Genomic DNA, 27,048 nt, shown 5'->3' on the forward strand with positions numbered 1-27,048 from the left:
GGGCAGCTCCCGGAGCGGCCGCTGCCTCTTCCCCCTCGCCACCTCTTCCCCCTCCGCCTCGGCCACCACCGCCGCCGCGCAGCGCCGCGGCCGCCGCCTCCGCCTCCCGCCTCCGCCCAGTCCCCTCCTCCTCCACACGCGAACTTAGTCAGCGGTTCGCGCCGCCGCGCGCCGATTGGCCGGCGGAACGCGCCGCGTCACAATGGAGCCGCTCGGAGGCGGCGAGCCCGGCAGCGCTGGGGCTTCCCGCTGAGCCCGCAGCAGCCGTCAGCCGAGAAAGTGCCGGCGCGGGGCCGCCGCCGGCGCGCCCGGAGCGGCGCGGGGCGCACGCGGCGCGGAGCGCGGGCGCCGGGGGCCGGGGTCGCGCAGGTAGGTCGGAGCGGGGCGCCCCCCGCTCCCGGAGGAGGAGCCGAGCCCACCCCGCTGGTGGAGGCGGAGGACGGGGGCGAGGGGACGCAGCAGGTGGGGTTGTCGAGCAGGTGCGGTTACCTGCCCGCGCCTCACCTGCGAGCCGGGCCTGCAGGCAGGTGGCGCGGCCACACACCAGTGGCCGCTCCGCTGCTCCCATGTTTCCGGGAAAAAGGGAGCGAACCCCCCGAGACAACCTCTCCCGGGTGCCGGGGTCATTCGGGGCAAGAGGAGTGGGCGGCCACGACGAGGCGGTCCCCTCTCCACCGCGGCGGTGTCGGCGCCGCACCTGAGTGTAAGTCCTCGGGGTGGTGCGGGAACAGGGTTCTGGTTTCCCAGGCTGGAGTGAACAGACCTCTCCCGAGGGCTTCCTGAGTGAGCACCCCGCGTCTGGTCGCTCTCCTTTGCCCCCTTGCCCTGGCGCTGTTTTTTGACAAACTCGTTGGATACTCATTGTTCGCCTACAGTTTGATGCTGGTGTTGGTGTCCGTTTGCTTGAAGGGGGCGGGGGTGGGGGTGGGGGCAACCTCTACCCATGTGGAAAAGCCAAGAGTTTCCTTTTTCTAGGCTACAGTGGAGCAGGTGCTGAGAGGTCAGACGCAGGAGGCTCGGTGTTCGCTCATTACTCTGTGTTCCCAGCTGACTTCCCAAAGTCCATAGGTTGCCTTGAGTCAGATGACATTTGTGGAAGACTTTTCTTTGTGATAGCAAGTCTCTCTCTGCAGCTCCCTTTCCCTTCTCAAGAAAAAGACAAACCTAAATTTAAAACAAAAACCTATGCCCGAACTTTCTTGAATACATTTGCCTTGCCTAAAAACTGTTTGTAAAGCTCTGTGAGAAGATAACAGTATGACGATTTTAAATGGCAAATATGTAGCCAGCTTGAAATAGTCAGTTTGTTCCCTGCTTTCTAGGAGAAGATTAAATGGCATGTCTCTTAAACCTAAGTGTAGGGTGGAAGCACACGAGAGAAGTCACACTGCAGTAGAATTATTTAACGATTCCAGTACCCTCCATGTGTTCAGGTGTCACCTCCTGAGAACCCAGAATGCTCCTTTGAGTTGTGGGTGCCAAGGTGACTTTCTTTTTCCCCTGGCTTTCCTAGTCAGCAGCTCCACTCTTGAAGAGAATGTAAAATGACAGCTAATCCCCCAAGTAATTGGGCCTGTGTGATCTAAGAATGTAAGCCCTAACATGTCTGATATTACTTTCAGTTCAGGTAATAAACGGGGCAAAGTTTGTCACTGATTGTACAGTTGAGTCATGGCACTTTTCTTATACCTACTCTCCCCTTAAAATGTTTTTATTATAGCAGAAAACAAATTAAAATGTACATGTTAGAATTAAATTTACTAAACTTGTCAAAAAATTTACTAAAATTACCAAAACTTGTTTTGTTTTTCTTCAACTGGAAAGGTGTTCCAACATGTCCAGCCTCACATGTATATTTTCACATTTGGAGTGATTTCATTTGACTACTTGTCAAGATTTGTTTTTCTAAGATGGTTCCCCACTGCTTCTAAGGATTCTTAGAGTGAAAGCACCAATATTAATTAAAATGGAAAGAGCCCTAATCAACGTAACTTGGAACAGATACCAGATCCTCCAAGTTTTTTTTTTTTTTTAATAGACTTTATTTTTTAGAGCAGTTTTAGGTTCATAGCAAAATTGAGAGTAAAGTGCAGAGGTTTCCCTTAAACTCCCTTCCCCCCACTCATGCATAGCCTGCTACATTGTGGACATCCCCCACCAGAGGTACATTTGTTATAATCAGTGAGGCTACACTGACACATCATTATCACCCAAAGTCCATAGTTTACATTAGTGTTCAGTAACATGTATCCACCACTATAATATCAGACTATGATACTGTGTCACAACAGCACTGCCCTAAAAATCCTCTGTGCCCCACCTATTCATCCCTCCCTCCTCTGCTAACAACCACTGACATTTTTACTGTCTCTGGAGTTTTTTTTTGCCTTTTCCAGAATGTCATAATTGGAATCATACAGTCTGTAGCCATTTCAGATTGGCTTCTTGCACTTAGTATTATGGATTTAAGCATCCTCCAGATCTTTTCATGGCTTGACAGCTCATTTCTTTTTAGCACTAAATAGTAGTACACTATCCCTCTAGGGGTTTTTTATTTATTTATTTTAATGTTTATTTTTTGAGGCAGGGGGAGGGGCAGAGAGAGGGAGAGAGAGGATCCAAAGCAGGCTCTGGGCAATCAGCTGTCAGTAGAGCCTGATGCAGGGCCCGAACTAACAAACCACGAAATCGAGACCTGAGCCAAAGTCCGATGTCTAACTGACTGAGCCACCCAGACACCCCCCTCCAAGTTTTTTTAGACTGGGTGGGTATTTTCTTGCAGTGGCCTGAAACTTGTGATACTATGTTTTATCCTCTCAAAGTTGAAAAGGGCAAATATTTTAATATTTAAAAGGTTCTTGGGGTACCTGCCTGGCTAAATTGGTAGAGCATGCAACTCTTGATCTCAGGGTTGCGAGTTCAAGCCCCACATTGGGTGTGGAGCCTATTTAAAACAAAACAAAACAAAACAAAACAAAAACATAAAAATATTAAATATTCTTGCTTTAGCCAAAATCTTTATTTGTAAACAACTTTAAAATTTTTTTCAAATTCTTATTAATGGTATCTGAGTATTTTTATGTGCCTTTCTAATTTTTTTTTACCACCCATATCAAAAATAGCCAGTTTAATCTAATCCTTGATTTTCATTTGGTGTCTCTCAAGTTGAATTTCCAAATTTTACTTTTGTTTCTCCTTTCTACCACCCGTCTAGCATACACTGATATTATCAGAAATGAATGCATGCTGAACCTGTCATGTTACTCCAGACTTGGTGGAATGTTTTGCGTTGCCTTCTGCAAAGCATGTCCCTCCCTGTTTCCCCACTTAGAGAATCCTGAATGCTGCGAAGCAATTCAGACCTGTGACCACTCAAAAGGAATTTGGGAGATCAAGTTATATCATAGAATTTTTTCGAGCAGTTGTAAAATGCATTCTAATTTCTGTTGTGTGCGTTTTCCTATTCTTGCCTTTTTTTTAATTGTTATTGGCTACTTTCATTTTATTTCCCATCTATATTTTCTTTCTTTTTCTTTATTTTTTTTAACGTTTATTTATTTTTGAGACAGAGAGAGACAGCATGAACAGGGCAGGAGCAGAGAGAGAGGGAGACACAGAATCTGAAACAGGCTCCAGGCTCTGAGCTGTCAGCACAGAGCCCGACGTGGGGCTCAAACTCACGGACCGTGAGATCATGACCTGAGCCGAAGTCGGACGCTCAACCGACTGAGCCACCCAGGCGCCCCTCTTTTTTTTTTTTTTTTTAATGTTTGTTTATTTTTGAGAGAGACAGAGCACAAATGGGGGAGGGGCAGAGAGACAGGGAGACAAAGAATCTGAAGCAGGCTCCAGGCTCTGAGCTGTCAGCACAGACTTGACGTGGGGCTCAAACTCATGAACTGTGAGATCATGACCTGAGCTGAAGTCGGATGCTTAACCGACTGAGCCATCCAGGTGCCACGTCCCATCTATATTCTCTAAACTTCCTACATACCTTTATAACGAGTTAGGGTTTGTTTTTTTTTTTTTTCTGATGTTTAATATAATGACTTTGGCCGACATAACCACTTATTTTTCTTTTCTAAATCATGAAGATTGATCTTAAATAAAATGAAGCCTAACTCCAATCATTGAATCTATCTGCTGAGTTCTTACCACTGCTCTTCACTTAGAAACTGAGCAAAGAGTAATAGCAAACTCCCTATTCTATGAGGTCCTCACATTTAGGATTCTACTCAATTGCAACACAAGTTAAATTCATTTCTTCAATGCTGTTGTGAACCTGTGTAAAAGAAATGAATAAAAATGAGTTGTCAGAGTTTCATCCTTGACCTTTCCTTTTGCCTTTTTAGCCTTTCTGCTGTCTTTGATATGGGTCATATGATTCTGCTTATCCCTTTCCAGACTGTGTATCTTCTAGCTTCATCTCCTGCTTCTTCAGTTTCAGAGTTGCTTGTATTCTTTCTTCTTGTCTGTCTCATCCTGTGGCCATGTCCAGGGCTCCATTCTACACTGCTTACTCCTTAGCCGACAGCATCTTTCTCAGAAGCTACCAGCTGCACAGCCTCTATTTCTCTTCTATTTCTAGCTCTGTGCAGGTGACTGAGCACTCCCTCCGCCCGTCTCTAAAGGAGACTAAATTCTATATTATTGAGTAGCATATTCCTTTTGATCATTTCTCAGTTGTGTAGATTTGAGAGCGTATTTGAACCTTATTTCTTTTCTTCTGTCAAATTCCCTCTCAGCATTTTTACACTGCCCCCCCTTCTCAAATCTATTGCAAATTATAAATAGGAATTCTTCAACTTCTACCTAAGAGCATGGACTTTGCAGACTGAGGGGCCTGATGAACCAGTTGCTGGATTAGATTAACTACCAGTTACAGAGACTGAAAAGAGCAGTTGTTTAAACAAAATGTTTCTCTTTAAAAACATTTTAAACAAACACAGAACTTTATGAAGAGACAATCCAGGGCTGGTATAATGTTTTTACAGTTGCCTGAGACATAGGCTGGTTCCACCTTGTAGATCTAGCATACATCAGGAGAGGCCCTCAACCTCATGGTCCTAGATGAAACCTCAGCCATCATGTGCAGATTCCAAGTAGCAGAAAGGAGGAAAGAAGGAAGGTAGGAAAACAGGGGAAAGGCAAGAGATGATGGTCTCTTACAGAAATTTCCTGGAAGCTGTCATTCACTTCTTGTTACAGCTTACTGGCCAGAACTCAGTGACATGACCTCACCAATCTGGAACAGAGACTGGAGAATATCATCCTTATTCCTGACAACCTTGTGCCCCACTAAAATGGAGGAGGTTCGAGGTGCCTGGGTAGCTCATTCGGTTAAGCATCCGACTTCAACTCAGGTCATGATCTTGTGGTTCATGGGTTAGAGCCCTGTGTCAGGCTCTCAGAACTTGGAGCCTGCTTCGGATTCCATGTTTCCCTCTCTCTCTCTGCCCCTCCCTTGCTTGTGCTCTGTCTCTGTCTCTCAAAAATAAATAAACGTTAAATTTTTTTTTTTTAATGTGGGAGGTTCACATCCTTAGGAAGAAGGAGGGAAGGAACATTACGGTAGCCAAACATCACAGTTATTCTACATCTCTTTTTTTCTTGGCTATTACCCATTTTGTAGGATTCTTAGAATTAAAGGAAATACTAGTGTTAAAGCATCTAATACAGTATCTGGCATAAAACAAGCATTCAGTAAATGATAGTTCATAATTCTCCTTATTCCTTTGGAGTCATGAACTGTCTAGTTTCCCTGTGACCACATCATTGGTATCCAAATCCTATTTTTTTAAAATATGTAAGTATTTGCCCCAGTTGGTAGTATCAGACCACACTCTCTTACCTTGTCATGGGAGGGTGCAATGCATTATTATTTAGTGTCAGCATTTACTTCTTAGCTTAGCCCATGGCTTAGATTGAAAACATAGCTCTTGTAATCAAATAGACCTGGATGTGAATCCTGTCTCTGCCACTTACTCTGTATGCAACCTTAGCCTCTTGCACCTTCAATTTCCTCATCCGGGGGTAAGAATCAGATAGGAGGATTAGAGTGCCTATGGGGCACCTGGGTGGCTCAGTTGGTTAAGCGTCCGACTTTGGCTCAGGTCATGATCTCGTGGTCTGTGAGTTTGAGCCACGCGTCGGGCTCTGTGCTGACAGCTCAGAGCCTGGAGCTTATTTCAGATTCTGTGTCTTCCTCTCTCTCTGACCCTTCCCTGTTCATGCTCTGTCTCTCTCTGTCTCAAAAATAAATAAACGTTAAAAAAAAAAAATTAGAGTGCCTAAAAAACTGCCTGATAAAGTAAGTCTAACTTTTTAAAAAATTTGACCTAATCTGGGGAACCTTTCTGAAAATGAACTCTTATTCGTTATTTAAAAACATAAACCAGTTTAAAATTGTTCATCTTCCTACATATCCAAATAAGTGTTGTTAAATTGTTACTCAGACTTTTTGAGAACTGTCTCCAAAATCAGTTTAAATCCAAATAGCAAAGTCTTTCCTGTATTTTTTTTATCAAAAACAGAATAGCTCAGCCTTAAGCTTCTTCAACTTTGATTTGAATGATTTTTGGCTGATCTGCTCTCAGAAGCTGAAACGTATCCACCAATGAGTTCATTTCATAGTATTTTTTTTTTCAGCAACTATTTAACAAACAGCTTCTGTGTGCCAGACACTGTGCCGTGTTCTGGGGACAGAAGGTAAGAAAAATGGACATGGCCTCTGCCCCCATAGAGGGGTTACTGGGGGGGACAGATGAATCTATTGCTACAATTAAATTTTTAAAAATTGCCACTACAAAAGCCGTTAAGGAGAAGTACAGGTGCTATACGGAAGCACATGTTCTATGGTCAGAGGTTGAATGGTGACTTTAGGAAGAAAAAAATTGGCCAGGGATCTGAAGTAAAGAGATGGTGTGGGAGTGTGGTTGGAAATGAGTGCAGACATGAGATGATGATCTGTCACCATCCCCTAGGCGTGGGTCATAATGTGTCACAGGTTTCCAACACCACTCCAAAGAAGGCATTTCATAATGCATGGAGCCATCTTTCAAATAAGCGCGTATAATATATAATTTCTCAATGTGATACCCTGAAAGGGGCTACATAATTCAGAAATAATTTAGTTCTTCTATAATTTATTCATGCTATGTTGGCAAACTTTAAATACAGATACTTTTTTGGATACACCAAGCAGATGCATCTGAGAAAGTTGGCTATAAAGGAGGATCTTTTCAGAGAGGGTCAGAGGGTTGATCTGCATCACCCTTAGCAAGTGGAATTTAAAGCCATTTGGCTGAATGGGGGCGATTAGAAAGACTTGGCAGAGGACTAGTTAGCCCATGAAGCAGCAGTGGAAAATGACCACAGGATGGGAGGCATGGGCAGAGTGTTCCAGAGAGCTGGCTAGACTGCTGTGCCTAGGGTGGCCTATCTCTGGACCAGTAGGCAACCCCAACATCCAGTACCTCCAAGGCTTTTAGGTTTATGTACACGACAACCCAGCTCAGCACATTGGCAGTGGGGGCACCACTTTTCCTTGCCCTCCAGCTGAGCTAATTGGGGATTCTTTAGGGGAAATGTTGCCTTTCCAATCCCACTGACAACCTTGGAGGGTGAGCAGGGAGGCTCTGCTTCCGTGTAGTGTGTTATGGCATGACCGAGCCTTGGGGGCAGAGCCACCTGCCGTTGTACTGCACATTGTTTCTCACTCTGAGTGGATAAATATAAGATGAATTCTGCTCATCTAAAGATTTTTAAAGCTCATCTCTCTAGGCAAAACTAAATGAGTTTGTTCCTGGCCCCATTTCAATGCCGAAATAGGCAGTCCTCACTGAGGAATGACTTGTCTTCCAAAAGCATTTGAGTCATGATGCAGTTTCTCAGACGCCAGTGTTGTGCACAGTGGTCAGGTTTGCAGGCTTCCCTGAGAGAGGGTATGCTACGCCAGTGCTGCCCTAAGGGGCCACATGCCTTTCACCTTCACCCTCCCAGGAATACCCTTGGAACTGGGACTTCCTCTCACTCCACACTTGCCCTCGTATTTGGAATTCCTCCCTCAGTGGCCCACCAACCACGCTCCTACCTCAGGGACTTCTCAATTGCTGTTCTCTGTCTGGAAATGTTCTTCCCTTATGATTTGTCTGAATACTTATGATTTGTATGAATACTTCTCCTCAATGAAAGGTCGGCTCCAATGGGACTTCAGAGATACTTTCCCTGGCCCCCTCAGATCGAGTACCCATGCCCCCCACACCTACCCCATAATAGTCTTTCAGATCTTGGTTTATTGTTTGCTTGCTTATTTGTCTTCTACTCCCCTCACCCCCAAAAGAATACAAGTTCTGTTGAAAGTATGGGTCTTGTCTCCCTTGTTTACCGGCTCTTGAGCCTAGTATACAGTAAGCTTTCCAAACTGCTGCATGTGATATGGGGCAAAATATTTTACCCCTTTGAGCATAGATTGGGGATAATAGTGCCTGTGCTGCCTGCCTCATAGAACAAATGAGGGACCTGAGTCAGTGTACTGAAGATACTTTCTTTTCCCCCAAAACTTGTTATCTGTCTTTAGAGTCCATATTTTTGTAAATAGCAACACTATTTACCCAATTACATAACCCGCAGAAACCTAGAGGTCATTCTGGGCTTCTCCTTGCCTCATTCCCTTCAACTGCTCTTTGTACCATTTGTAGTCAGTTTGTCCAAGGGACACGTACGTCTTTCAGGTTTTTCCCATTTGTACCTTCTTCCACGGCCCCCTTATTGCCTTGAGTCTTTTCCAGGACAACTGCTAATTGTCTTCCAACTGGTAGTTCAGTTTCTAGTCTTCTGTATCCTCCACCCTGCAAATTTGTTGTCCACTCTGCAGGAAAGTAATCATTCTGAAAGGCAAATCTCACACCATGACTGCCCAATTTAATAACCCTTTAATGACTTGCTTTGCCACAGGATCAAGTCCAAGTGCCTTGGTGAACCATATAATAAAGTCTTCCTTTGTCTGCTTCCATAGCTTTCCAGCTTCACCTCTGCCTACCCTGTCGTTTCTAAATCACCAATGCATGCACCATGGACGGTGTGCACAGTCACACTCCCATACTAGCCATCCCAAACTATTTGCAGTGTAGGGAGGAAGGCATGAGGTAGCCAGATGGCTGTACTCCGTGTCTTTGTTCCTTCCCTTTACCTGGGGTGCTGGTATCCTCTTGTCAAACACTTGCCCATCTTTCAAGGATCAGTTCAAGCATACCTGTTCTGAAAGACCATTCCAGACACTCTCTGTCTGCCTGCCACTCATGAGAGCTCCACATTCCCCTCCTCTCTGCTGCCTCTGAGTCTTGTACACCTGTTATGATACTTAAGCCAGAGAATACTTATGTCACCTTCCAGGTGCTCCTTTATAAGGATTATTTTGCTTATTTCCTGGGCTAGACATCACACTTGGCATGTAAATGGATGTCCAGAAAAGAGTTAGGAATAAAACTCCATGTGCTTATTACTTAGTCCTGGGATTTGTTTGGGTAGCATACTTTTGAATAGTATTTGACCCAAATTTGAAAGATCTCCTTGAAGGTATTGTATATATACCTATTGTATATACATATATATACATATATGTATATACATATATAAATATTGTATATATGCTGTTAATAGGTATCAGTTTAATGGCCAGAATATTTTGCCAATGAGCTAGTGTTTATTGAATATTTACTATATTCAGAGTTAACGGATTTGGTAATTTGCAGTGGATGCTTGAGACAGATTTTGCACTTTTCTGAAATAATCCTGGTTTTGTCTTTCTATTAGAAGTCAAAATTTTAGTCAACACAAGCTCTTGGCTTAGAGGCAGTTTAGTGTCTCTGAATGTATTTTTTCTGGTACCCCTAAGAGGATTTTGAAAAACTATGTGCTTTCCTCATACACTTTAAAACTTTAAGTTAATATCTAAAATTTTTTTATCACTTTTAAATTTTTTTAATTAAAGAAAAAATTTTTTAATGTTTTACTTATTTTTGAGAGACAGAGAGAGATAGAGCATGAGCAGGGGAGGGGCAGAGAGAGAAGGAGATAGAAATCTGAAGCAGGCTCCAGGCTCTGAGCTGTCAGCACAGAGCCCAGCATGGAACTTGAACTCGCAGACCGCGAGATCGTGACTTGAGGTGAAGTCGGATGCTTAACCGACTGAGCCACCCAGGCACCCTATCATAATTTTAAATAGTTGTGAAAGATGACATTTCTGATATTATAAGTATTGATTTCTTTAAAAAAATATTCTTTGTAATGTACCTAATGGAAGCTAAATTAAATGCCAATGTGATTTCATATCTACTATAACATCCATTTAAAAAACATACCAACAAGCTCTTCCAGGTGTCAGGAATTTTACATAGTTGTTTCCCTCATGGAACTCATTTCATTTCTCTTTTCCTATATAACCTAATCGCAATTAAAATTCTTATGTTGGAAATCTTCCACTGATTACTTTTCAAACTCTTGTGACGCACATATACACATACTATATATCTTTTGTTGTTGTTGTTCTTTTTTAAATGTTTCTTTATTTTTGAGAGAAGGTTGGGGGAAGGTTGGAAAGAGAGAATCCTAAGCAGGCCCCACACAGCGTAGAGCCCGATGCAGGGCTCCATCTCACGAACCGTGAGATCATGACCTGAGCTGAAATCAAGAGTTGGAAGCTTGGGGTGCCTGCGTGGCTCAGTCAGTTGAGTGTCTGACTCTTAATTTCAGCTCAGGTTATGATCCCAGAGTTGTGGGATCCATGGGAGCATTGGGCTCCATGCTGAGTGTGGAGCCTGCTTGGGATTCTCTCTCTCCCTTTCTCTGCCCCTCTGCCCTGCTTGTACTCACTCACTGTCTCTTAAAATAAACAAACATTTAAAAACAGGATTCAGACACTCAACTGACTTAGCCACCCAGGTGCCTTTATATATATATATCTTTTTTTTTTTTTTTAAAGTTCTTGTGGCAATAGGCTCTGTTTAATATAATTTGTTTCGGATTGAATTGTTATATTTTTACTAGTACACAATTGATCAGAACAAGTAGAATGTTGATGATTCAGTTTTAGGTATAGGTAAAATTTGGGGAAAATTATCTCTCAATGAGATGCATGGTTTTAAAAATAGTTTATACATAAATATTACTTATTGTCAGAGTAAGATAACCTGTATAATCAAATTAAGTATTTCTTTTTTTGATGTGGTATTTAAGAAATATTGCTACATAAATAAGTATATTGGGGTGAAGGCAGTATAATTCTACTCTATTTTTTAAACTCCTGAGTTACATGCCAAAAGTTATCCAGTGATTGGTCACAAAAAATGATTTTTGGTTTTTCTATTCTATTGCATTCAGTTTCTACTGTCTATTGATTAGGTCTTGGTCTTGCATTTGAAGCAAAGAAATGGGAACTTTCCCTTAACTCCAAAAGGACTTGTTTTTCAGTCATGAAAGTCCTTCACTTTCATAGTATCTGTAATCTTCCAGGTAGTTCCAAATCTGCTTGGGTCCTACAGATTTTTACATCCCACAGGAATGGACTGTAAGCAGACTCCTGGAAAGTGAAAGATTTGCCTTTCTTTTAGAATGTGGGAAAAGATAAATGTGAAAAGGAAAAAAAGGAGATGGCTGGAAAGAATCAAGAGGACATCTGGTGTTTTGAAGCACATACTTTTAGACAAGGATTAATTGATGATCTAGAAATAGAATCTACCAGAGTACCCCTCTCTCCAAAAATAAGGACTCCCAAACCTCATGCCCTCTTTAAAGATCAACTGGGTGCTACAGGAAACTTTTCATTCAAATTAAAGGGTCCCTAATAGGCCAATCTAAAGATTTCCTTGTGGTGGGCAGGAACATTCAATAGGGAAACAGAATGGTTAGAGCATATTACTGCTTTCTATATATCTGATGGAAGCTAATTTGATACCAAAGTGACTGAATCGCCATCATTCATTCTAAGAATACACAAACTCTCCCAGAACATAATTTTTTAGACCCATTGTTAGACTAAAAAATAGAAATTACAAAAAATCACGAGACACTTGGCTGGTAGTGAGCTGGGTCAGTGGGTGCCTCAATCCTAAGAATAAGTCTCAATCTCTTTGTGGAGAAAAAGTGGTTTTCAGAGTTTTATCAAGCATGTAAATTTCTTCCCAGGAGGAGGTTGTGAATTATAGCATGCAAAAAATATTGGTCCCAGGCTACATTTGGGACATTTTTTTTTTCCTTTACAGGGTATCCCCTGCTCTCTTACCCAAAAGCTTATAGCAGATCTCTGCTGAAGCACTTTACAGGAACCCCCACCACATTACTTATTATATATATGTGTGTACCTCACTTTTCACACACTAAAGCATTTATTCTCCTGCTGACTTGCAGTAGGTGGGGCAGATATCATCTGCATATTATAAATGTAGAAACGGAGTTTGTTAGGGAATAGTCGCTTGTCTAAACAAATCCCACAAGTTAGTGGCATATCTCGTACCTGATGAGGCAGCTTTTTCCACAAATATAGCGCCTGGCTCCTTTTCCCAGATGTGTTACTTTATAAAAGGCTCTAAGGATTGGAAGACTTGCCTTAATGATGAAGTAAAATAGATATGCTTGCAACATACTTGGTAGAGTGCATGGCTCTTAGCAGGCCCCCAGACTTAAAAAAGAGAAAAAGAATATATTTGAGGTTTTTTTCTGACATACTTTATTTTATGGATTAAAAAAATAATAATTCATTTGGGTTTTTTTTTTGTTTTTTTTTTTTTTTTTTTTTTTTCTGAGCACTTAATAGTTGCTAGGCATTGTGCCAGGCACTGGGAATAAATCCAACAGTGAAAAGAGAAAAAACCCTTTTTCATGGAGCATACATCCTAGAGGAGGGAGTATAGATAATAAGCAGATGCAAGATAAAATGTCATGTGCTAAATGCTATGAGAAAAATAAAGCAATTGTAAAGGGCAAAGGGGTGGTTGGTGTGGGGTTTAGATAGGGTGATCCCTGGGTGGGGACTTGAGAAGACCTGAACATTGTGCTCACCTGAGTCTGAGTTCAAAGCCTTGACTTCATTTGGGTGGGTTGACTCAAGTCATGGTATTCTAGAGTCACGTGGAAAAGACCTTACAGAGTATCTATTGGTTTTTAATTTTATGTTATAGATATCCTTGAGGCTCTTTCCCAGAATAATACACACACACTCATGCATAACATTTTAACATGCCTTGAGATCATCCTTAGATTCCCCTCAAGTTCATATCCCTGGTCTACTTTAGTCCTTTCTTTTTTACTAATAAGACATTTAGTCTAAGAAAAGCAAAGTAAAAATTGTCCACAGTGTCACAGTTAGTGGCTGAGTCAAGGACCTAAGATTCCCACAAAGTTGCATGTTGCTTTTTCCACTAAAATCTGTGTTGCTAGAGTGTTAAATTTTCTAAAACAATCATAGTCTATAAAACATCTCCTGCCCTTTTTTTTTTGTATATGCACCATTTTTTTTTAACATAGAGTAAAACCTATGTACTAAAAAACCTTTGTAGTAAAACAAGTAATTTATGTAGCTAGCGTGGCTTCTTTTCTTATTTCCTGACCAGTAACAACATAAATAACATCTTAAGTATCTCAAATGTGTCCTAGGAAGGACTCAAACTGGCAGCAGGAAAGGAAAAAGATCTTAGAATAGGAAGTTTTCTTACAGATGAAACTTTGGCTCATCATGGCTTTAAAGAGCATATAGGCACAGATAATGCCTTTGAAGGTCTCTGAACATGCAGAAAGCAGGGGGGCTGCATATGGGAAAGGCCTTGTGCCAATTTCAACAGGGGCAGTGAGTCCCTAAGATGAAACAACAGTCACCCCTACTCCCCACCCAGTGATTTCCTTTTGGGACATTTTATACAAAAACTTGGAAGATACACTTGTCACTTTCAGGAAAGTATTCATTGTATCAACTTATCTTCTCAGCCACACTTCCTTAACAGATGTCTCAACTTTTAGTATTACAAAATAACCAAAAGATTTTAATAGTAATCATCCGCTCTGTGAAATGAGCACATGATTTCCAAAATTGGAGACTGATAAAAACTTTGATTTGCACATAAGATTTTCTAATAAAATGTATCTAATTTTAAAACCTCAGAAGCCTAGCAAGTCTATCTCCTGTAAATATTGGTACTTATTAAATTGTTAGGCTGTTTTCTACTGTGACTCTCTTAAAGACAAAACCTACTTTTTTTCAGTTAGCTTGCCCATTAATATTGTACTGACAGCCCAGATAGAAGAAACTTGAGCCTTTTCTCTCTTAATCAGTGAAAGGCCCTTTCCCCCTTTTTCCCATCCCCACCCCCATTTTTGGGTATGCCTAGCCTACTTTTCCATCTGTGTGCCTTGTTACTATGGTGATAGGCACCATAGAAATAGAGAACAAAGCAGATGTAATAAGCATCTCCTACATGGTTTACAATGCTAAAAAGGGATCTAGGTTTTTCAGACATGGCTTGTTCTTTATTGGTGGCAGAACTGGACCAGCTCAATTGGGGGGGGGGGGGAATACCTGGGGTTACAGCTGATTTAGGCTCCCATATTCCTGTTGTTCTGTACTTCACCAGACCTTCCATGAGTCTTCAATACTTCACCAGACCTTCTTTGAGTCTTCAAAGTGCAGGAAGAGAAATGGAGGCCTGCAGAGAAGATGCAGTACAGAAATTAGTGCAGTATAGAAATTAGTGCCACAGACTCAATCCACTGCAAAAGACAAATATTTCTGCCAAAGCATATTACATGAGAGGGAATCTTGAGCTGGTTTTAAGGTTAACCAGTCATTAATCCTATTGCTTGATTTTTCATTGTTCAACTGAATATTTCAGTAGAGAAGATCTGCCAGTTTAGATTTTCCTCCCTTCAAAGTACTTAGTTTTTGTTTTTTTTATTTTAAATTACCATCTAGATTACTACCAACAGCTTGCAGTGTTTGATCCCATCCATTGACTTTCTTTAAAATAAGTGGTTAAACTACTAATGTGTGCTTATTGTGTGCTTGCTTTAGAATTACAATTAAATATGTTCTAGATATTGTATAAATGAATGTTTCCCTTAAGATCTTGGAGAAGATGCCCATAGGTATTTTTTACATTTTTTAAAAGTAACCTATGTGCCTCAAACTCACAACCATGAGGATCAAGAGTCACACACTGTACGACTGAGCCAGCCAGGTGCCTCCCCATAGGTATTTTTTAACCTTCTACATGGATGTTTATTCTTTTACATATTACATCTTAAGTATCATATTCTTAGATGCTTTAATGAATTACCCAAAGATTAAATAAAATATTCCAGTTACTCAATTCCATCTTCTGGACAATTATTTTTATTTTTTATTCTTTTAATGTTTAAGAGAGAGAGCATGAACAGGGGAGGGGCAGAGAGCGGGAGAGAATGAATTCTAAGCAGGCTCTGCACTGTTAGCATGGAGCCTGATGCAGGGCTTGATCCTACGAGCTGTGAGATCATGACCTGAGCCAAAATCAAGAGTCGGATGCTTAACACAGGCCTCCTGGACAATTATTTTTAAGTTTATTGTTATTTTTTAAGTTTTTCTTTTCTAACATTTTTATATTTAAGGGACATGTACAGGGTAAAATCATTTAGCACAGTGTTTTACATATAGAGTCCCTGGACATGAACACATTTTTGGAGCTAAGGAAGTTCAGTGTTCACCGTACCTACGGCACTGTGGCCTGAAGTTCCTTCTAGCTGCAACTTCTTATTTCTTTGGCTGTGTGACTCCTTTTTTTTTTTTTTTTTCTCCCTTATGGACCTGTATTTTTCCTATTTTGTCACCTGCCATAAGGGCTTTTGTGCTGATGTGAAAATATGCTGAGAGGCACCTCAGGCTCTATGAGTTTCTTAAATACCTACACAGTGTACCCCTCCCCACCAAAGCCAGCTTTCCCCCTTTGTGGAATTGAAGACAGCCCTGGAGTGGGAGTTGAGACACTCAGTGCTGACTCTGGCTCAGCCTCTGCCTGGGGTCGGCTTGAAGATGCACTTTTAACCCTGTAAAGAGCACACAGCTTAGTCATGACACAGCTTAATCAGGAGGAGACACAAGGGTTTGAAACCAAAGGTGACATCAGATTTGTTTAGAGAAGTAATGCCAGCAGCTGTATGGAGGATGTGTTAGAGAGATCATCTTGGGAGACCAAGTAGAGCAGTAGAATGGAAGAGAGGAGACTAATAGCAAAGAAATTTGAGAAAGAAGTCATAAGATTAAATGGTCCCATTTCCTTTTGTCACAAGGATCCTTTGGCAATTACTTAAGACAAGTTGTGGTTACTGAAGTTTTACTAGTTTGACTTACTACTCCTAATGTTTCAACCATTTTTCATAGAAGGAATGGATTAAGTTCTCTCCTGATTACTTACTGGGTCCCCCAAATCCTCAAATTTCAGATTACTGGTGAATATACATTATATTAGCAGAACTTTAAAAATCATAACCTCTGCTATAGGATCACTTGTGCCCCCCACACCCAAATTCATATGTTGAAATCTAACCCCCCCAAGGGGATGGTGTTAGGAAGTGGGGCCTTTGGGAGGTGATGAGGCCATGAGGGTGGAGCCCTCATAAGAGAATCCAGAGAGCTGCCTTGCCACTCCTATCATGAGGACATGGTGGAGAGGTCATGATAGAGAACATATTTGTCTGTGAACCAAGAGTGAGTTCTTACCATGCACCGAATCTTCTGGCATCTTGATATTGGACTTCTCAGCCTCTAGAAGTGTGAGAAATCAATGTTTGTTGACGAAGCCCCTCCCACCCCCATCTATGGTAGTTTGTGATAGCAGCCCCAATGGACTAAGATAGCTTCCAAACATGGATATCCTGTGACTGGAAATGAGACTTGGGAGAAGGAAGTAACGTTTGTTCTGTGGGAAGAATCATGACTCTGGGCACAGGAGAGGTCCTCTGACACCAGGCGATCATTCCGCGCGGGACACCTCCTCGTCTTCCAGAGGGCCAGAAAAACCTGGGCACACTAGGTGTGTTTCATGGCCTGGGGAGAACAGAGCTTGTCTTTGTAAGGAGTTTACTCCTTTGTGGGAGACTGTTCTCTGATACCTCTGAGGCAGAGGGAGTTTCCATTGCTTTTGATGGTATCATCAATGTGAAGGTAGAAAGTAGGCCAGGTAGAGTGATTTCTATTTTGGCAATTAAGAAGCTGGCATTCTGACAGATTGTGTAGCTTGGCTACAGTCCAGGCAGATGGTGGGCAGGATTCGAGTTCACTCTGCTCAGTCGTTTTGCTCAGACTCTTACTACTACACTTAGTACCGAAAGAAGGAGTGCATGAATGAATGCATGTTTCATCTTTTGTTCGGGCCACTGGGGTAAGCTGCTTTTTATTCCTTTCACAGGTCTCTTGGAAGATTACTCCCATTCATGCTAGTTTTGCTTCTAAGAGTTTACCAGTTGTGCAGACTTAGGTAAATCACAACTGCCTCAGATGCCTCATCTGTGCAGTAAAGATCATCTCACGGAGTCGTTGGAAGCATTAAATAATTGACATAAAGGGTTTAGAAGAAGATTTAGCATATGATTGTGTTCTGATGAGCACCAGCTTCTGTGACTCTTATAATAAACTGCACACATTCAACTGCTTCAGCCTCACATCGGTTCCTTAGGGCCAATGTATTCCCACACTGGGCTTGCTTTGTCTTACATGCCTCGGAGGAACTAGCAGGGCGAGTTCTGCCTGATTCTTTGGATAATTTATAATTTGTCATTTCAGTTAACTAGGCCTAAATGGACTTTTTCCTGGTCATTTTTAAAGTGCAGTCATATTGCTTAATGCTGACAAATTAGGCTTGTATAATTATGGATTGAAGAGGCACACTGTAGACAAATTAGGAGAAAGTAGAGCTGTCCCAGGACCAGATCAGAAAAGCCTCTGAGTTTTTGTTATAGCCTGAGACTTCTTCAATCTTAACATTCTCCAAAATTCAATCTTGAATTATTCAGCAAATGGACAAGCCAAAAAAAACCCAAAAAACAAAAAACTATGGTCTCACATTTTTAATGGCTATTTGGAAATAGGTAGACTTTTTAACCTTGAAAAATCTTTCATGCAAATTGATCATCATAGTAACACGAGTTACTCGAAGTAACACGAGTCTAGATGTTATAAAAATGTTTGTTAGAGGTCCTAAAATTCCTTTGTAGGGTTTTTTTTTTTTTTTTCCTCTTGTGCATGAAGGTAACGGAATCAGTGATTGGTAGTTTCCTATATGCGAGAAAGTTTATTCTAATAATCTTGTTTTTGGAAAACAGACCATCATTTGAATAATCTCTTGGAGTGTGTGTGTTTATGGAGAGTGAGATGTAAGGATACACAAGGGTTACCTGATATGTGCAGGGGGAGAAGGAGCAGGAGAAGAAAATTCTTGTGTTCTGGTTTCCCCTTTTGATTCTTGTGTTTTTCCTCTCTAGTGAAGTCCTCAGAGATATTACACATGGTGAAGTCTTATAAAAACTTCTCTTTAAACAAAATGTTTCCTTTCCTAATGCGATTCTGCTTTGGTGCCCTTGTCGTCCATGTGCTAGGAATTTTGAAATGCCCGCTGCGTAATTCTGTGATCTTAACCTAATAATTTCATTTGGATTTACCAGGTTTAGCAGCTGTTGTTTTCACTGACTATTGCTAAATTGCATTAATGTCTCAAATTGAAAAACTCTTTTTTTTTCCTACCTTGGCCCAAATTATTTAGTTTTATAAAATCTAAGCCTTTTCCCCAACCATTGTAATTTTCATGTATTTGCAAGAAAACTTACAATATTAAAATTCCAATGGACGGCTCAGCTAGGCTGCACATCTCTCCCAGGACACTAGTGCAGCTTGTAGTGTGGTGTGTAGAACAGTGTTTTCTTGATAAAGCCATCTATCCTCTTTTCTTCTGGGAGAACACAAGACCTCAGTTCCATTGTAATTTAAGTAGTCTTTGGTGTGATATGATAAATGCTTGCAGTTTGATATTAATGGTTATTCTTTGGCAAAGCAGACTACAAAATTGAGAAGCCAGAGGCTTTGAAAATGTCCTCAGAGAGCATAAGCTTAGAATGACAACAACTTTGTTGGATAATTCTGCAGTTTTGTTTGGAGGGAATCAGATGGTGAATTTTGCCTTTCCATTTAATTATTTCATGTAACAGGATTTTTTTTTAATAGTTGACAATATATCTTGCTTCCTTTGCAATCTGTTTCCAGGGCTCCTTCAGTTTTTGTGGTTTAATTGCAAGGCAGTGGTTTCTGAAGTCTCAGAAAGAAAAGATATGCTCTTATATTCCTCCCAGGGTTAATTTTGTTGGTTCTGAATCCCATCTGATCTCTATGCTATCATATTCTCACTTTCCCTGTTTGGAGTGTAAATTTTCCTCCTGCATTCAGGATGTGAAGCAATAGTTTTCCTTGTTGTTGGGTCATATGGCCAAACATTTCTGTATCTACAGGTAATGATATGTATCAACAACATGCTCTATCAACTACAAAGGTATTTTTTAAATGTGTAATAGCATCTGATTCTGACAATCTGGTGAGGGAAAAGGGGAGATTGGCTGCAGTTAATTCCTATTATATGGATGGGCTCTGAAAAGTCACTCAAACCCAAAATAACACACAAACAGAAGGGCAAGGACAAGGACTCGGGCCTTTTAACACCATGTCCAGTGTTATTTCTGCCCTGTCATACTGTGCCAACATACCCTGGTCTGTGCATGACACATTTCTCATGTAAGGAATTTGGTCAATATACTATGTAAAATTGTTGGGCCACAGTTTCACACCCTTTATAAAACCAAAATATTATTCTTTAGTTCTTTCCCTACTAAGCATTTATTATTGCTCTATATGTGTAGTGAGAGAAGCTTCCTGCTTCCCAGGCTAAGGACATTGTAAGTGAACCATTTAATAAGGAACAACAGGATAGCAGTAAGAGCGATGTCCCAAGGTGACATGACTAAGTGACAAGTTCAGTGGAAGCAACGTAGGAGGTGAGACCTGAGCTGAGCCTTGCAGGATGACATAGAATTTAGAAAGATGGGTGGGGAGGAAATGTCTGAGCAGAGGTGTGCAGGAAAGAATGCATGTAATTCTGAAATAATTGTGGATGAAAGGGTATGTCCAGGATGCCTCAAGATAATCCTGAGCGTGAGTGTGACATGAATTGAGAATTGTTGAAGCTGGGTGAAGGATACATGGAGCTTCCATATACTATTATTTATACTTTTGTGTGTGTTTGGAATTGTGCTCCTGGAATGAAAGGGTTTGTTCAAAGGCATAGTGTGAAATGTTGTTGGAAAGGAGGTGGGGATGAGATTTGGTTAAGAGAGGGTGTTGGAGACTGTACCCTGTAGAGCCTGGGTGAGTACTGGTAGACACTGGTTCATTGACTGGACTAGAATCTTACTTACCGTGAGGCTAAGGCAGAGTTGGAGTGCAGTCTGGCATCCTTATCAGAGGTGGAAGGATGGCCACAACCGCACTTACATCCGGGTAGGCCCCACCACATCTGATGTGGCATATTGCGTTCTGGGAAGCACATTTAAAGAGGACTTTTTACAAACCCAAGTTTCCATGGTGGGTCGTCTCAGGCGCAGAAAAGCATCTCACATCTTCTTGGGAATCTTCCTGGCAGAACACTTCATTAACTTAAGGTTGTCTACCTGGTTAGGGACTTACTTTCCCTTCTGCCAAGTCCCTCTCCTCCTTCCCAAACTCTGTCTCTTGTGGGCCTAAGAATGGGCAGTTGAAGGGAAATAAAATCGTTACCATGATTCCCCAGTAATATGAAGGGACTTGTGTGTGACAGAAACTAACTTAATCTCCTGGAAACAGACTTTAACAGCCAAGTGGGTTATACACAGTGGCTCTGAACCATTTGGAAATCCAGACACTTTAGTTAGCTTTCTGAAGCAAAGTTCCTCCTTCCTTCCTGTTTAAAATATTACTCTACTGCTGAGGAAAAAGAGGAAGGACATATCATAGAAATTTGGATAGTTGGTAGTATTAAGGAATTGTTAATTATTTGGATGTGATTCACTGGCATGCTAGAGTGGACAAGAGCTGATTGTTGTATTTTCAGGAACTTTCCAAGCCAACTGTTAAACACATCCATTAAATAATTAAATTATACAAACTTAAAGTATTAAAATAAAAGTGATACTCAAAACTGATCACTTCCTAATTATTTTACTATAATTTGCTGTTATCCATGCTCCTAAGGTTACTTATGTGTCAGGTGTCTGCATAGTGGAAGTACTATATAACGGTGGCTACACATTTCTTCTCAGTCCCACGTTCAGCGCCATCATGTTAGTAGGTTGAAATTGGCCATGGTGGAAACAGTTTTGCCATGCAAGTTAGCAAAGACTGTAAATCAGGACCTTTTTTCCCTCCTCAGAGAACTGGTTGTTGAATATCTACCTGCACACCATTGGGTATGATTATAGTATTTTGGTTCTGTGTTTTAAAGATTTTTAAAGACTTTAAACCTTTTAGAGATATGTTCTAAAATAGGTCAGATAAAATATGATATCTAGAATTTATTTTAGGTAATCCAGTGGGGCTGGGTATTTTGATTGTTGTATCAGAGTGATGGGCACATGGGCTTCCTTACACTCCTCTCTTTCTTTTATGTATGTTTAAAATTTCCCATAACAAAAAGTTAACCATTAAGGAATGCTACAATGAATATAAATAAGTTGCCTATACCCAGTAGATAGTCTGGTACCTGTCGGTACTTCAAACTTTGATGCCAACATCTCTTTAATAAAGTATTATACTCTATAGAGCCCTATTTGTAACCGGTTCACATAGACCATTGACTTTTTTTTGTTTAATGTTTATTTATTTTTGAGAGACAGAGAGAGACAGAGCACAAGCGGGAGAAGAGCAGAGAGAGAGGAAGACCCAGAATCCGAAGCAGGCTCCAGGCTCTGAGCTGTCAGCACAGGGCCCAATACAGGGCTCAAACTCACCAACCGTGAGATTATGACCTGAGTTGAAGTCAGAAGCTTAACCCACTGAGCCACCCAAGCACCCTTACACCATTGACTTTAAATGTCTGTTTCTTGTTAAATAAAATCAAGAGATCACTATGTGCAGTTTGCCATACCCATAAGGATGGAGGAATCCAGAAGAACCCTCCCTAGGACACTGAAAAGCTCTCTCTTCAAAGTGGGAGAAAAATGCATTTGTTGGATTGCAATCCTGTTTGCAGAACCAGTTGTACAAATAGGGAAAAAATGAATCAAGTTATTGCTCAGAGGGCTACTTGAGATTACATGACAGCTGTGTACCCTTTAGATTTATTTTCAGTCTAGCTGATTTGAGTCATTGCTCAAGAAAGGAGTGCTGTCAAGTGAATTGTCTTCTGTGCAGATGACAAGAGCCTTTCTAAACATTGCCTTGCTGATACATGTGATGTGTTTAGAATTGTTGGCCTATGAATTAAATTAGATCCAATCCAGTGGCTTAAGAAGCAGAGTGTAGGTTATGTACTGACTGCATTTCACGAAGAGTACACAAACACGGTATTTTTTCCTAACACGTATCTAGACACCAAATGGAAAATGTATAGCACAAATTACATAGAATAGATCTCTCTTTCCCTATGTTTGAAGTCCCTTTCATTTCATTCTTTTTTCATTTTCATTCTTTGTTTATTTTTGAGAGAGAAAGACAGAATGCAAGCAGGGGAGGGGCAGAGAGAGAGGGAGGCACAGAATCTGAAGCAAGCTCCATGCCGTCAGCACAGAGCCCGATGTGGGACTCACACCCATGAACTGCGAAATCATGATCCGGGCTGAAGTTGGGCACATAACTGACTGAGCCACTGAGGCGCCCCCCCCCCCCCCCGCCATTTCATTCTTAATAGGAACTTAGATTATGGTGATAGTTTCTTCTTGTCTTTGTGTAATAATTCATCCTAACTAAATCCAGTTGCCCAGAAAAAAAAAAAAAATTATGTTGAATAAGGGAATGCAAGTAGTCACTTTGATTGTCCCATCATCAGCATGTTGAGGATATTATTTGGCTTTATAATGGGGACAGGAAAGGACAGTAAGAACCTTGAGAATGTAGTCTATAATATCTATTTTGTAATTTTAACTTATGTGAGTCTCTGGTCTGTGTAGAAATACAAACTTAGACTGTTCTGTAGGTTTAACCACAAAAAAAAAAAAAAAAAATCAAAGTGTCAAGCAATGAAAACAACAGATGTCAAACTCAGGTAACCTGGGTCAGAATACCAGAAGGAAACCTAGACTGAAACAGGAATCGAGAGCAGGAAACCAGAAGTGAGAGTTGCACGGGTAGAACAAGAATCAGGACTCACCCTCCTAAGATGGAGCTAGACAGAGGAATCCCAGGAGAACCTGGGAGAAACTGAGACCTGGCTGCAATTTTCCCCATGTTAATTCCTTTGCAACCATAACGTTCCGTGCCCTGCGTGGTCCCATCACAGTATAGGTCCTGAAAGAATTTCTTCAGAGTCTATAAATGGAAACCATGGTTCAAGATTAAGTTGAAGCATGCAGATGAGACATGATTACTAAGGAAAAACACATGTTAAATTCTTGAAGTATCACGATCACAGGACTATGACTGATTCACTCAGCTATTATTTATTAAGCTCTACTATCTGTGCTAAGTGCTGGGCATACATCGGTGCACCCTACAGGTAAAAGCCCTGTGTTCTCAGAGCTTACTGCCTAGTGGGTAGATCCAGACAATAGACTAAATAATTATATAGCACATCAAACAGAGATAAATTAGAGAAAAACAAACAGGAAATATTCTCCAGAATTAGATTCCCCAAGGATACATTTTCCAACTCTATCAAAGCTAGCAAAGAGAAGATTGAGAGTTATAAAAATACAAAACACAGCACATCTGAAATTCCTTCATGTTACTATTAATTCTGTTGATAAACCAAATGTATTCACTGTTTTACAACCAGTAAGTTTAAAGCACAAATGAGAGTTGAAGTACCATGGTAGAGGTAGCAGCTTTTTTTTTTTTTAAACTAAAGTAAAATGAAATAGATACACTTACATATTTTGTGAGAGAGTTAGTAGTTCATCATCAGGAAGACAATGGAACGCCTCCAACAATGAGGCTTTGATGGTGCCCAGCCTCTTTATGTCCTTCATCTCACCTTCATCAGCTTTCCTACTGGGTTCACTCTTGAGAGCAATACTGAGTCAAAACTTAGCTATGCCAAACCCTTTATAAAGGTATGAAACCCTAGGTTAACAAATTATCCTTGATTTAAAGCTAAAGAGCAAAATTCACGAGATTGCTCACTGGTCTTCCAGTGAATGTTGGCATATTAACTAACACTTTATGATAAAGCCTTTTAGCAGTCGAGCTTTATTCTTCTTTCTTTTCCCCATCTCTCCCAACAGCCAGTACTTACCAGGTTTTCCCTCATAATGCTACTTAAATTGCCTCATCCCTGGTCATTTTCACTGACACTCTCCTATTTGGGTCTTTGCTACTTAATTATTAAATTACTACTGTAGGGGGAGCCTGGGTGGCTCAGTCGGTTGAGTGTCCAACTTCAGCTCAGGTCATGATCTCCCGGTCTGTGAGTTCGACGCCGCCTTGGGCTCTGTGCTAACAGCTCAGAGCCTGGAGCCTGCTTCGGATTCTGTGTCTCCCACTCTCTCTGCCCCTCCCCCGCTCATGCTCTGTCTCTCTCTCTCTCTCTCTCTCTCTCTCTGTCAAAAATAAATAAACATTAAAAAAAATTTTTTTAATTACTACTGTAGGATCCTACCTGGTTCTCTTGCCTTCATTCCGTCTCTCTTCTCCTGCCCCATTTATCTCCCATGCCCCACCAGGTTAGTCTTCCTGAAACATGGCTGGCATTCTGTTTTAGAATCTCTCATGGTTCTCTTTTGTGAGTCGAGTGAAGCCATCCTCTTCATTCTGGAATCTTAACACTAAAAGTCTCACTAGGTCACTTATTTGTGAAGTCATCTCCCTCTGACTAGGAATAGTCTCTCCTCAGGGGACCTGCTACCTCATTGCTCTTCTTATCTCAAGACCTTTCTGTTCTTGCTCTACTGTGACTAGAGTGCTTTCTGATCCAGCTCCTGCATATCCCTACAGGCCCAGGCTGCTTTCTTTAGTCCCTGAACTATGACTTTGTTGACCTTTGTACGAGGCAAAGCTTTGTACAAGCTTTGGATGGTGAGAAGAACACGATGTTTGGTATCAGTTATGGGATCAAGCTCTTGTTCACAAAATGTGGCTTAGGCTGCTTGTTTTTTCCTCTCTGGGCTGCTATAAAGCCAAGCAAATGATTTGAATGACTTATGGGGAAAAAATGCTCCCTAAACTTTAAAGCATTATGCAGCTGTATCTCATTTCAATCATACTGTGTTTCAACTGTATTGTTTAATTCTTGATAATATATTTTCTTGTTGCCTGATCACTTAGTGTATATTTCCCATCTTCCTAACTTTTATGCGTGTTTTAAGGGTAGATATAAGATGAAATACAAAATAAAATGAATTCTCATTGACAGAATTATTATTCCTTTTTGTCTTGTTTGTCTCACACCATGGCAAATGTTTAGTAAAATTTCCCGTGTTGGGAGAATCCGCTGAATAAAAGTGTAAAGTTCCAGGTGCTAAAGGAAAGAATAGTATTTGATACAGGGAATGAGAGAGTAACAGGAAGAAAACAAGGTGACCTGAGAGAAAGAGCCCATCTAGGGAACTGGCCTGCTTCAATACTGACTTCTTTCATGGGCCCACTGACAAACTCAGGATTCAACTCCCAGGCAGTCTCTGCAACCTTTTCATACCACAACAGTAGAATTGCCTCGCTTTCTTTTTTTCCCACTTTCTAAAGTTTTTATTTAAATTCCAGTTAACGTACAGTGTAATATTAGTTTCAAGTGTACAGTATAGTGAGTCATCAATTCTGTACATCACCCAGTGTTCATCACAACAAGTGCACTCCTTAATTTCCATCACCTATTTAACCAATCCCCCCAACCACCTCCCTTCTTGTAACCATCAATTTGTTCTCTATAGTTAAGAGTGGCTTTCTTGGTTTGCCTTTCTCTTTTTTCCCCCTATGACTGTTAGTTTTATTTCTTCAGTTCCACGTATGAGTGAAATCATATGGTATTTGTCTTTCTCAGACTGACTTATTTCACTTAGCATATAGTCTCTAGCTCTATTCACGGTTCCAAATGGCAAGATTTAATTCTTTTTCATGAATCCATAAAAAACCTGTCCATCAGTTGATGGACACTTGGGCTGTTTCCATAATTTTGCTATTGTAGATAATGCCGCTCTAAGTATTGAGGTGCATGGATCCCTTTGAATTAGTATTTCTATATTCTTTGGGTAAATACCTAATAGTTAGAGTTGCCTCACTTTCTTAAGAATAACAGTTCTTGCACAGAGTAGGCTGTCAAATGTTTATTGAGTTCACCATGCACATAATTTTCCTACTGTTATGCATGTATACACACACAGTATGTTTATATGCCCACATATACATGCCAGTGGATTTGTCTGTTACTGCTTGTAATTATCCACATTTTTCTTTCCTTTTAAATTTCATTCTGACATGTAGCAGGAGTGTGTCTGCTTTGTCTGCAGAGTAGCACTGGTACATTTGAAAGGTGTTTGTGTGGTGATGGGGGTGCCTGATCACTTGATAAAGTCATAGGTATTTCCAGGAACTACCTGATGTATTTAAATCGCTAAAAAGTGTCCATAATAATATTGCATTATAATATTATAATTTACACAAATCCTACTTAAAATTAATAAGAATAAATAATAATCAGCAAACCAGAATTCATTTTTGCATGGCTATCTTCTAACCCATCTCCCACAGGCAATTTCCTAAGAACAAGAGATACGGTAGTGGTGCGAGGAGTTATGATTCTGCTTAGTGTCCACCACTCGAAGAAAAATACAAACTGTGACAACTCTTGTTGGAAAACACTATCC

General features: G+C 40.9%; 1 protein-coding gene and 1 long non-coding RNA gene across 2 annotated transcripts in view; one reads left to right on the top strand and one right to left on the bottom strand.

Annotated features, from left to right (window-relative positions):
• Window positions 1-349: 349 nt before the first annotated feature.
• LRRC8B (leucine rich repeat containing 8 VRAC subunit B) overlaps window positions 350-27,048 on the top strand; it is a 90,460-nt gene continuing 63,761 nt past the window's right edge. Inside the window, exon 1 of the mRNA XM_042952710.1 lies at window positions 350-369. The gene's annotated coding sequence lies outside the window, so the exon portion shown is untranslated. The remainder of the gene's footprint in view (window positions 370-27,048) is intronic.
• LOC122227927 lies at window positions 20,752-24,959 on the bottom strand. Its single transcript, XR_006206276.1, has 4 exons — window positions 24,849-24,959; window positions 24,122-24,293; window positions 23,403-23,560; window positions 20,752-20,799 (listed from the first exon to the last, which is right to left on the bottom strand). It is a non-coding gene; the product is annotated as an uncharacterized LOC122227927 (long non-coding RNA).

The sequence above is a fragment of the Panthera leo genome, chromosome C1, assembly GCF_018350215.1.
Source record: "Panthera leo isolate Ple1 chromosome C1, P.leo_Ple1_pat1.1, whole genome shotgun sequence".
In the NCBI taxonomy this organism is placed as follows: Eukaryota; Metazoa; Chordata; class Mammalia; order Carnivora; family Felidae; genus Panthera; species Panthera leo.